Consider the following 13,184-nt stretch of genomic DNA (forward strand, 5'->3'; position numbering starts at 1 on the left):
AATTATTCACAGGAAGGTAACATCGTACTAAAAATCTCAATATAAGCCATAAACTCTACTCATGTGTCCAGCCCCCAACCTGCAGTAACCCCCCATAAAAAAAGACAAGAGAAAAAAGAGGGAGTCATATATAATTTCTAAAAAGACACAGATATAAATGTAGATATAGATATATAAACAACAAAGACACATATAAGTAGAAGAATGGGGAAACAAGAAAATAGAGGAACTCCAAACACCCCAACTCCCCCAAAGCATAGCAAGGGACCAAAAAGGAAGAAGAAACAAATACCAAGGACCAGAGATCTATGAAAAGTATTTAGAAAGGATGAAGAAAATAGATGAGTTCAAAGATGAAATGAACCTAAAATTCACAGCAATGGCACTCAATATGCCCACAGTGAATTTCAGGGAAATGGGTAAAAAATTGGATGAGCTAATCAAAGCAGTTCAAAATTTGAGTGAAAGATTCAACCAGGGTATGGAATCCTTGAAAAGATGTCAGATAGAAATACATGAAATTAAAAGCAGTATAGAATTCATACATGGCAGAAATGACCAATTGTGAATACAGAGTATCTGATATGAGAAAATAGTCAAGAATGTTCTCAACATAGATAATGAATTGACATAGCTAAAAATTAAATGCCTCTCAACTGAAGCTGTGCAAAAGACCAATTAATACATGAAAAAATTATTTATCACCTTCAGCAATCAGGGAAACAAAAATCAAAGTACTGAGATTTTTATCTTATCTAAGTCAGAATAGTTATCATCACAATCATATAAATCATCAGGTGCTGGTAAGATGTTGGGACAAAGGAATCATATTTAATTTTTGGTGGAAATATAAACTAGTACATCTACTCTGGACATCAGTATGGCAATTCCTCAAAGAAAAATTTAAATATAAAAATTCCATTTGATAGACCTTATTCTATCTTTGATATATTCCTGATGAAATTAAACATTATACTGGGGAGATACATGCCTTCCTATATTTATAGCAGAATAATTTACAATAACTAAGCTCTGGAAATATTGTTGGTACCCATTATCAGATAAATGGATAAGAAAATGTGCTGTATAGATGCAATGATATATTCATTCATAAAGAAGAATTAAATTATATCATTTGCATAAAATGCAGTGATGAAACTTGAAATAATAAAGTTATATGAACTATATCAGACACAGAAATTTGAATATCACATGGCTTATTTCATCACAGTAACCTAAAATATAAATAAAGGAGTAAACTAAGAGAGAGATGGTACTAGACAAAATGGAAGATATTTGGGAGTTGGATGAAGAGACCAGGAGGAGATTTGGGATAGGGGACAAAGGGATCATATTGATCAAGATATGTTATATATATGTACCAATTACCTGTCGTGCATATAACTATTATGTATTGTAAATAAGCACTAAGTAAAAATAAGAAATGAATCAATCTATACCAATTTACTGATGAAATGTTTTACTTAGCAGACCATGTAAACTACATTAGAAGACTTTTAAATCTGATTGAAAAACTCATGACGCTGGACAGCTACAAAACAGCATACAAAAGCAACACATTTTCTTTGCACCAATAATGAATTTATTGAGAAGGAAATGAGGAAAGCAATTCAATTTAAAATGGCTTGAGAGAAATATTGCAAGGAATCAACCTAACCAAAAGGGTACAAAACCACTACAATTGCAATTACAGAACACTGAAGAAATAATTTCAGGAAGATCATAGGAGATTGAAACTCCTCTCATTTTGATGATCAACAAAACAAATACATTTTAAAATATATAGACATGACATGAAAGTAGATGAGAGATTATTAGTGAAGAGATATGGAAAAAGAGGAAGGGGGAAGAAAGGGCAAAAGGATAATATAGGGATGTGGATCATCCAGGTATTTATAGGTATGCATGAACTTGATGAATAATACCTATTGATCTGTGTAGCTTATATACATTAATATAAAACACATAAAATTAGGTTCTCACCAAAAAGAAAATACAGAATTTAGTGGAATTATAGAATAAAGGCATTAATCATCTTACATAATAAGATTTCCAGGGCCCTTTAATTTACCAGGTCATCAAGCTCTTTGAGAACTCGGTTTAGGAAGGAAGGCGGCGCCGGCCACGGGAAGAAGTGCCAGCCGAGCTGAGGGCGGCTGCGGTCGCTGTCTCGCTCGCCGCCCCAGAGCCGCGCGGGCCTCCCGGGGATGCGTGAGCGGCGCCGCCGGCCGGGCTCTGAGGGCCGCATCGTCCTGGCGTCGTGGGAGGCGGCTGAGGGCTGGCGGGGCCGCGGAGGGGGCCGGGCGAGCGGGGAGAGGCGGCCCAGACCCCGCGCCCACCGCGACCCCTTCCGAGCCCGGTGCCGGGACAGGAGGATGTGCGGCGGCGCTGGGCTCGGAAGCACGGAGGGGTTCTCTGCAAGTGGACCGACTATCGGACAGGTTGGCAGCCTCGCTGGTTTGTTTTAGATAATGGAATCCTGTCCTGCTATGATTCACAAGATGATGTTTGCAAAGGGAGCGAAGGAAGTATAAAGATGGCAGTCTGTGAAATTAAAGTTCATTCAGCAGACAACACAAGAATGGAATTAATCATTCCGGTAGAGCAGCATTTCTACATGAAGGAAGTAAATGCAGCTGAAAGACAGAGGTGGCTGGTTGCTCTGGGGAGCTCTAAAGCATGTTTGACTGATACTAGGACTAAAAAAGAAAAAGAAAAATGTGAAACCAGTGAATCTCTGAAAACCAAAATGTCTGAACTTCGCCTCTATTGTGACCTCCTAATGCAACAGGTTCATATAATCCAGGAATTTGTTCACCGTGATGAGAGTCATTCATCTCCCAGTGTAGAGAACATGAATGAAGCCTCTTCCCTGCCCAGTGCCACATGTAACACATTCATCACCACACTTGAGGAATGTGTGAAGATAGCAAATGCCAAGTTTAACCCTGAGCTGTTTCAACTGCCCCATCTGGATCCTTTGGTTTCTCCTGTATCACCTTCTCCTGTTCAAATGATGAAACGTTCTGTCAGTCACCCTGGTTCTTGCAGTTCAGAAAGGAGCAGCTACTCTATAAAAGAACCAATGTCTGCACTTCACCGACTCTCCCAGCAACGCTGAAGAACCTACTCAGATACAGACTCTTGTAATGATATTGCCCTTGAAGACCCAGACAGACCTGTTCACTGTTCAAGAAATAAACTTAATGGAGATTTGACATCAGCAACCATTCCTGAAGAAAGCAGACTTATGGCCAAAAAGAAATCTGAATTGAAAGATCCTCTTCCATCCTTTTCTTCCTGAGGAAATTGAAGTGTTCAACTTCCTCTAAGTATGGCTATGCAAAAGCTGCTGTAATTAAACTTGTTATATGGGGTAGTTTTTCCCTTTACTTAGGATCTCTTGCACTTTACAGAATATTGTAAATCAGACAAACAAAAAACAACCCACGTACTTTTGAAGTGTATTTTATCTTTATATAATTTATTTGCAAGAGTATTTTCCTAATAACTTCACAGTACGAATGTGCATCTTTTCTCTTTTTTTTAAACAAATGATGGTGTAACATTTTGACATCCATAAAGACAAATGTAGACATTTTTCTAAAAACCTGTGAGGTACTGATAGCTTGGTCAGTGTGTATTGTAGTTTATAAACATGAAATTTTACAAGGTTTCAGTTTGACAGAAGTGTGATATATGTAACTTGTGCCATGGACCAAAAGGTCACTTTACCCCAGCTTAAAGTGAGTTATGATAGCAGCTTGATGGTGATTGTATTGTGTTCCTTTAAGCAAAAAGGGAAAACTTAATATTCTAAATATCTTTAGCCCAAATTGAGCATTTTTCAAAACAGATTCTGCTGTCCTTCATATATGAAGTCAACACTGCTGATTTGTCAATACCAAATGTTGGTTAAAGTTCGAGTATTTAATTATTTATTTATGTATTATCTTGTTGCATCAAAAGATGATTGCGTTCTAACTTTTGTTACCTACCAAATTTAAGACGTGTGTGCACTGTTATTTACATTGTTCTACAAAAGAGGTTAATGTTGTGGTGACCTTGCTCACTTAAACCAGAGAAATAAATGGCTTTCAATGGAAGAAGATTTTAGTGCTTTTATTTTTCTTAAAATAGACTTTAAGCTGCTGTTGTAAGGTATCATTTGCAGCTCTTTAGAATATCTAGAGACAATTTTTTATTTATGAATATTTATACAAAGATGGAATTCTGTCAAGGTGACTGTTACATATCACTTGAAAATGACATTATTTAGTTAAAGAGAAAATAGCATTTTTTGGTAGTGCCTTTCCATCTCTATTGTCAGTGTTTACCTTGTAATCTGTTTTTTAAAAACTTTACTTTGGGGTGATGGTTTTGTCTAAGGTTTTGGGTGAGCAGCACTTTAAAACAAATTGGCTTGGTGTTTTTAAGTTAATCATGTTTAATAAATACTTGTTTTTTCCATTCAAACTCCAGATAATGCATTGTATTTCTTACATTCATTGATATTCTGTCTAGTCTTTATTAAGAGGTCTTTACTGATTTGATTTTGTATATTCAAGCCTGCTGGTAGATAGACAATGAAGCATACTTTGTTGTCTCTGAATTTGGAACGGTGTGGCCTATTCACTTTAACATTTTTCTTGTTAGTATACGTGGGAATTTTTTAAAGAGTTAATATTTGGTATTTACTAAAATAAAATCTATAATTACAGGCTTTCTTAAGTTAAAATGGAAAAAAAAAGAACATGGCTTATCTCCAAATTGTATTACATTAAATATTTTCCTTTGCTTTAGCTTGCCCTTTTTCAAGGTTAAATGATGGTTCCTGTATTATTGTCAGGCAATGAAAGCAGATTTGAAAATTTCTAGCATATAAAAATAGAACTCTTTTTTCTGAAATGAGAAAACGTTTTCCAAAATTTTCCTTCACACTTGATTTGATAGTAATTGATGGTATACCTAATCCCTAAACCTGTGGCTAACAAAAGAAATTATTTTAACAATATTTCTGGAAAAAGTTTCTATAATTTTTTCCACTGTTTCTAAATGCTGTCAAGGATCTATGCCCCTTCATTCTTTCCCTGTGTGATCTTGGCTTTAGCTATAACTTACATGATGTTTGCAAGATGGCTCTTAAACTTTCAAGTATCATGATAACGTATAATAGTCCACAAATAAAAAACAAAGCAAGACTTTCATTATAAAAGAAAATAGCACACACACCTCAGAGGTATCATTCTTATTGGCCTAAACTATTTCAATTGACCTCTACTAGCCACAAAAAAGTTTTGAAAATATGTGTATGGCCTTCTTCTATCCTGATGGGAGGAAAGTAGATTTAGAGAAGAATAATGTGTAGGAAACCAGTAGGAATTATCAAAACATGTTTCTATTTTGGGGGACATCAGGCACTTAGAAGGGAATGGGAGATAAAATTTGGAGAAATATGTTGCATCTACATTTCATGCTATAATAGGAAAATTTTATGTGTCGTATATAACTTCATAGGCAGTGTTAAAGAAGCAAAGGCTGGTCAATAACTCTCAAGCCCTCATATTCACTTGACCTTGTGAAATTTTTTATTTGAGCATTCAAAACAAATATATAATGAATTCTGTTACTGATATTCCATTATTCCCTCAAATTTTACCCACCATTCATTTGTTAGTTCAGTATTTATTTATATATACACATAGCATGTATTAAATTTTTAGAGTTTTCTTAAGCTTTAGAATATTGTCTGAGTGAAAGATTTTCTGACCCAGTGATGGACAACAGTGAATGCATGTGTTTCTAGCAGACATTTGAAAATGAGAATTTCTCAGCACACATTTCAAATAACAGATTGTAACAAAAGACAAGTCTACAATTACTCCAACACAGTAAGTTCTTTAGTATTCTCTTTTTCAGTATTTGTTTAAAAGTCCATTTTTGTACTGTTTAAATTGTTGCCTATCAATCTTCGATCTCTGCTTTAGTAGAACACTTTTTAGATCATACACTCTTTGTACATTGATTAATTCAACAAATGTTTGTTGATAACCTAGTTTGTAGCCTCTGTCCTTTAAGCATGGGAAATTAAATTATGAAAAACAAACAAAAACACAAAAATAGAATTAACCCTATCTTCACATGAAATTCTCCTAGTATGTCCAGAATACACAAAGTTTTACAGATTTTGAGGCTCAAATTTGATGTACAACTTCATTCCTTATTTGCTGTAAAATTTTTATATCTTAATGGCCCATAGAAATTCCTTTCTTTTTGTACCAGGGATCCAACTCAGGACCCCACACCTCAAGATTCCTGTTGATAGGCATTTCAAAATGGATACTACCTCATAATAATCATTTATTTTTATTAGCACATAATGATTACATTTCTTGTGAGGATCTGGTACATGTACACATCACATCTCAATTATTTCTTTGTGCCCCATCCCACCCACCCCTTCCTGCTCCTTCCATCTCTTCATTACTTCCTCTTTACAAAAAATCTATTTCTATTTCTCTTTTTAATTATTTCTATCCCTTTCCTTCCCCTTCTTCCTCTCCCTTTCAAATTGGAAGGGTAATAATCATTTATATCATTTGATTTTTAGATTTTTTAGACTGTACTCATGAATGATATGTGGGTTAATAGTCAATAATCCACCTATAAAGGATGCACAATAAAATAAAAAAAGAAAAGAATCAGGAAATATCAAAGAAAAACCCAACAAATCAATAAAGAAGAACTCAAGATAGAAAGAGGGAAAAGAGAGGCACCTCTCCAGACACAGTTGGAGGGTCCCTGCCCGTGCAGTATGGGCTGATCCAGCCCACTTTAGAAAGGCACCTCTCTGGATGCAGTTGGAGGTTCCCCACCCATGCAGAATGCACCAATCCAGCCCGCTTCACACAGGCACCTCTCCGGATGCAGTTGGAGGGTCCCTGTCCATGCATTGCTTGCCAATCCAGCCCACACCCCAGCAGCAATCCACTGGATACCCCCCCCACCCCACTCCTCTGGCCTTTTGGCTATACTGACATCTGGTTCCACACTACAAAGACACAGAGGACACCGGACCACCAGACCACTGTACTCGGTAAGTTGGAGTGATCATCACTTCCCATCGGAATTGGGACTATCTTCAGGGGAAGGGCAGCTGGAACCTGCAGTACAACCCTGCAGAGTTCAACCCTACAGGAGGGCAAGGAGCTCAATTTGGGACTTGCAGGCAGAAATCTGCCGAATCTCATGGGTCTGTGATTGGCTTGATGAGACTCATTGACTAATATCTGCACACTGCTACCCACGTTGTCTATTGTGACAGCAGAGACATACCCTGAAGGAGGCCCTTTATTTTTATTTTTATTTTTTATTTCCAAAATTAGTATTATTGGTTTGTTTCTTTCTTTTTCTTTTATTTTTTTCCTCTTATCTTTAATTTTTTTCTCCTACTCTGCAAATTTTTGTTTTTCTCTCCTTTTTTTTCTTCTTTCTTTTCTCTTTCCTTACTCTCTCTCTCTCTCTTACACTCACTCTCTTGCTGTCCCATATTGTTCATCTTCCTTTTTATCCCTGTTCTGGCCCTCATTCAGAGTTCTTTATTTTTGTATGATTCTCTTTTTCCTTCTCGCCTGTGTCCTCTGGCCTCACTGCTAACTTTCCCCTATCCTTCTACCCATCAGTCCCTCCCTCCCCAACTCCTTCTAACTCCCCATTCCAAAGGGTGAAGTTGTTATATTGAAGAGTTTACTTACTATAAATATATGTTGGGTTGGCCTCAACCTTGATTTCATTCACACAGTTAAAGGTGATAGATTAATAACTACAAAAAAAACACGTCATTTTCTAAGATGTACTTGAAGCAATGGTGTTGCTGATTGTATCACTTGGGCTAAGGTGTTGTTATTGATCTAGTCACTGATCCTTCCTGGTATAATGAAAATGAGATAGCCAGAGTCATTGGAGGCTCAACACTTGAAGACCAGCTATATCTGGAAGATACCTCTGAGAAGTAATCATTCCAAAAGGGTTCTAAATACAAGCAACAAAGATAGTTACAATAAGGAATTTCAAAGTATCATCCCAGGAGTTACACCAATGACAGTACCAAAAACAAAAATGAGAAGACATTTAAGCAAGGCACAAACTCAGACTTCCACCCCACCAAGGGTAAACCCTGGGGGAAATGAGGTGCAAAAGTACAATAATCAACCACCTGAACACCCTGAACTGATAGAACAGGAAGGAACAAAACAGATGAATGAGGCTCTAGAAAAATTCAAAGCAGAAATAATCTCCCAGATATCTGCAGAGATGGTGAGCAGGGTGAAAGACATGATTAGAAGCTCTAGAACAGAAACAGATACAAAAACAGATGAGCTCAGAAACATGCTGGAAGGCATGAATACCCAGCATAAGAAAGAAATGGAATCCATGAAACAGATTCAAACAGATATTCAGGAGACTAAAACTCCATTGAAACTATCCACAGCAGATTAAGGGAATCTGAAGATAGAATATCAGATATAGAAGACAGGATTGCAGTTAAAGGTCATGAAAACAGAAATTTCTTCACAAGAGTAAGGAAGCACAAGAAATCAATCCAACAGCTACAAGATGATCCAAAGAAAAATAACATAAGACTGATAGGAGTCCACAAAAAAAAGGAGAAAGCACAATTGACATAAAAACCTGTTCACAGAAGTAATAGTGGCAAATTTCCCAGACAGAGGTAGAGAATTGGACACACAGACAAATGAGGCATATAGAACTCCAACTAGCCATGATCAAAAAAAATCTACATCTAGACATAAAGTAGTCAAGATCCCAGAAACCCAAAAGAAGAACAAAATCCTACAAGCAGTTAGAGAAAAGAAACAAATCAGCTACAAAGGAAAGCTCATCAAAATCACAGCAGACTTCTCCACACAAACCCTCAACTCAAGGAAAGCCTGGAGTGAAATATTTCAAGCCCTAAAAGAAAATAACTTCCAACCTAGACTGTTGTATCCTGCAAAATTATCTTTCAAAATTGATGGGGAAATTAGATACTTCCACGACAAAGAACACCTGAGAAATTTGATGAACACCAAACCAGCACTACAAGCAATTCTAAACAATATCCTAGGAAAAGACAATGAAGGTCACAACTCCACGAGGCCCAACAGAGGGAAGCCACCAGGCAAAGTAAGACACTAAAAGGAAAGGGAGAAAAATAAGAAATAAAAGAGCCAACAAAAGTAAAACATCACGACAAGGATGAATCAATATCTATCAATTATAACCGTCAATGTTAATGGCCTCAATTCACCAATCAAAAGAAATAGACTGGCAGAAAGGATTAAGAAGCAAAATCCAACAATATGCTGTGTACAAGAAACACACCTAACTCATAAAGAAACTCACAGACTGAAAGTAAAAGGATGGAAAATAGCTCTCCACTTGACAGGAACCCAGGAAAAAGCAGGGGTAGCAATCTTATTTGTAGACAAAGTAGATTTCAAACCAAAACTAATTAAGAGAGACAAAGATGGTCACTACATCCTTGTGAAGGGAACAATCCAAGAGGCAATATGACAATACTCTATGACAATGCTAAATATATAAGCACCAAATACTAATGCTCCCAACTATACAAAAGAAGTATTAATGGACATGAAAAACCAAATAAACACTAAAACAATTGTAGTGGGGGATGTCAATACCCCACTATCACGAATAGACAGATCATCTAGACAAAAAGTTAACAAGGAAATTCTAGAACTGAACCAAGTTTTTGATCAAAAGGACTTAATAGATGTTTACAGAGTGTTCCACCCCACAAAATTGGAATACACATTCTTTTCGGCTGCACATTAGTCATTCTCCAAAATAGACCACATGTTAGTTCATAGAACATGTTGAAGTAAATGTAAAAGAATCAAAGTTACCCCCGTATACTATCAGACAATAGTGCAATAAAATTGGAGATCAATAACATATGAAACTGCAAAACACCCTCAAATACATGGAAACTGAGTAACACCCTCTTAAACAACCAATGGGTCACAGAAGTAATTAAAGAAGAAATAACACAGTTTCTACAAATAAATGATAATGCCAGTACAACATACAGGACACATCTATGGGACACAATGAAAGCAATTCTACATCAGAAATTCATAGCAGTGAATGTCCATATTAGGAAAACAGAGAAAACTCAGATAAATAATCTAAGGCAGAACCTGAATTCCTAGAAAAAGAAGAGTATAACAAATCCAAAGCTCGTACAAGAGAGGAGATTATAAAGATCAGAGCAGAAATCAATGCAATGGAGACTAAGAGAAAAATACAAAACATCAATGAATCAAAGGGTTGATTTTTTGAAAGAATAAATAAAATTGATAAACCTTTAGCCAACCTTATCAAAAAAGGAAAGAAAAGGCACAAATACATGAAATTAAGAGTGAAAAAGGTGAAGTCACAACAGATCCAACAGAAATCCAGAGGATCATCAATACCTACCTTGAGAACCTGTACTCCAATAAAATGGAAAACACAGAAGAAATGGCCAGACTCCTAGATACATACGAATTGCCAAAGTTAAATGATGAAGATATACAAATTCTAAATACCCCAATTACAATGAGTGAAATTGAAAATGTAATAAAAAATTTACCAACAAAGAAAAGCCCAGGTCCTGATGGCTTCACTGCTGAATTCTACAAGACATTTAAAGAAGAACTAACACCATTACTCTTTAAACTCATCAAGGAAATTGAAAGGGAAACAATGCTTCCAAATTCATTCCTGGAAGCAAGTGTTACTTTGATTCCAAAACCAGGGAAAGACCCAACCCAAAAAGAGAACTACAGGCCAATCTCCCTAATGAACATAGACGCAAAAAACCTCAACAAGATACTGGCAAACAGAATACAGAGGGTCATCAAGAAGATCATACACCCTGACCAAGTTGGATTTATCCCAGGGATTCAAGGATGGTTCAATATTCGTAAATCAATAAATGTAATACATTATATTAACAGAGTCAAGGACAGAATCCATATGATCATCTCAATAGATGCAGAAAAGGCATTCGACAAAATGCAACACCAATCATGATAAAAACACTACAGAAAATTGGAATAGAAGGTTTTTATCTCAACCTGCTTAAGGCTGTCTATGAAAAACCAACAGCCAACATCATACTAAATGGTCAAAACCTGAAAACTTTCATGTAAAATTCAGGAACAAGACAAGGATGTCCACTATCACCACTCCTGTTCAATATAGTTCTGGAAGCATTACCATAGTAATTCCAAAAGAGAAAGAAATAAAAGGAATAAAGATAGGAAAGGAAGAAGTTAAACTGTCATTATTTGGTGATGATATGATACTTTACAAAGAAGATCCAAAAAACTCTGACAGAAAACTTCTAGACTTAATGGACAGATTCAGTAGAGTAGCTGTATACAAGGTCAACACTCAAAAAACAATGGCCTTCTTGTACACAAAAAACAGACTCACTGAGAGAGAAATTAGGGAAACAATTCCTTTTACAATAGCATCCAAAAAAATGAAATATTTAGGAATCAATTTAACAAAGGAAGCAAAAGACCTCTACACTGAAAACTTCAGCACTCTGAAAAAGGAGATTGAGGAGGATATAAGAAAATGGAAAGATATCCCTTGTTTCTGGGTAGGAAGAACCAATATAGTGAAAATGGCCATACTTCCAAAATTACTATATAGATTTAATGCAATGCCAATTGAAATTCCAACAATATACTTCACAGAACTAGAGAAAATACTCCAAAAATTCATTTGGAGCCAGAAGAGACCTAGAATAGCAAAAGCAACTCTAAGCAACAGAGACATGGCTGGGGATATCACAATCCCCAACTTGAAACTATACTTCAAAGCTACTGTGATACAAGCAGCATGTTACCAGCAAAAGAACAGACCTGAAGATCAGTGGAATAGATTAGAAGACACAGAAGCAACTCCAGACATACTCACCCACCTCATCTTTGATAAAGAAGCCAACCACCATCATTGGAGGAAAGACAGCCTATTTAATAAATCATCTTGGAAAAACTGGATTTCAACCTGCTAAAAATTAAAACTAGACCCATGCCTATCACCATGCACTAAACTAAGATCAAAGTAGATTAAAGATCTCAATATCAAATCAGAAACACTAAACTTGCTGGAAGATAAGTTAGGTAGAACTCTTGAAGACATTGGCATAGGAAAAGACCTCAGTAGCACAGGAACTAGCAGAAAGAATCAACAACTGGGATCTCATCTTATTAAAAAGCTTCTGCACTGCAAAAGAAACCACCAACAGAACTAACAGACAGCCTACAATATATAGGAAAAAAATTTTAGCAGCTGTACCTCAGACAAAGGACTACTATCTAGAATATAGAATGAATTGAAAAAAATCAGACCCCCCAAATTCAAAGACCCAATTTAAAAATGGGCATCCGAAATGAACAGACATTTCTCAGACAAAGAAGTAAAAGCAGCAAACAAATATATGAAAACATGTTCAACATCACTGTTCATTTGAGAGATGCAGTTGAAAACAACACTGAGATTCCACATAACCCTAGAAAGAATGGCTGCTCTCAAGAAATCAACCAATAACAAATGCTGCTGGGGGTGTCGGGGAAAGTCACCCTTCTCCATTGCTGGTGGGAGTGTAGACTGGTGTGAGCACTGTGGAAAACAGTATGGAGATACCTCAAAAAACTAGGACTGGAAGTCCCATTTGACCCAGTTATTCCCCTGCTGGGTATCTTCCCAAAAGAATTAAAAGAATCATACCACAGTGATATATGTGCACCCATGTTTATAGTGGCACAGTTTGTAATAGCTAAAGCTTGGTAGCAGCCCAAGTGTCCATCAACTGGAGACTGGATAAAGAAGATGTGGGTTTCTTTTTTATTAAATGGAGTACTGTTCAGCCATAAAGCACAAAAAAACTAGAGTAATTTATAGCTAAATGGATGCATATCGAGGTCATACTCTTAAGTGAAATAAATAGGACACACATGTGTAAATACAGAATAGTTTCACTAGGGTAATTAAGGGTTAAAATGACTAACATGAATAATTGATAATTTTAAATCAGAAAAAAGGTCCAAAGAGGAAGCGGTGAAGGGAGGGGAAGGGGAAAG

The 13,184-nt window shown here is 36.4% G+C and overlaps 1 long non-coding RNA gene and 1 pseudogene across 1 annotated transcript in view; one reads left to right on the forward strand and one right to left on the reverse strand.

Moving 5' to 3' along the window:
* LOC147828284 (uncharacterized) overlaps positions 1-2,227 on the reverse strand; it is a 50,225-nt gene extending 47,998 nt beyond the window's left edge. The window contains exon 1 of the long non-coding RNA XR_015451052.1: positions 2,062-2,227. This is a non-coding gene — a long non-coding RNA (uncharacterized LOC147828284). The remainder of the gene's footprint in view (positions 1-2,061) is intronic.
* A 69-nt stretch (positions 2,228-2,296) lies between these two features.
* On the forward strand, positions 2,297-4,483 carry LOC101700688 (pleckstrin homology domain-containing family A member 3 pseudogene; annotated as a pseudogene).
* The last annotated feature ends 8,701 nt before the right edge of the window (positions 4,484-13,184 follow it).

Source organism: Heterocephalus glaber, unplaced genomic scaffold (genome assembly GCF_053883595.1).
Source record: "Heterocephalus glaber isolate CG9 unplaced genomic scaffold, H.glaber_assembly_v1.0 deba00001146, whole genome shotgun sequence".
NCBI lineage: Eukaryota > Metazoa > Chordata > Mammalia > Rodentia > Bathyergidae > Heterocephalus > Heterocephalus glaber.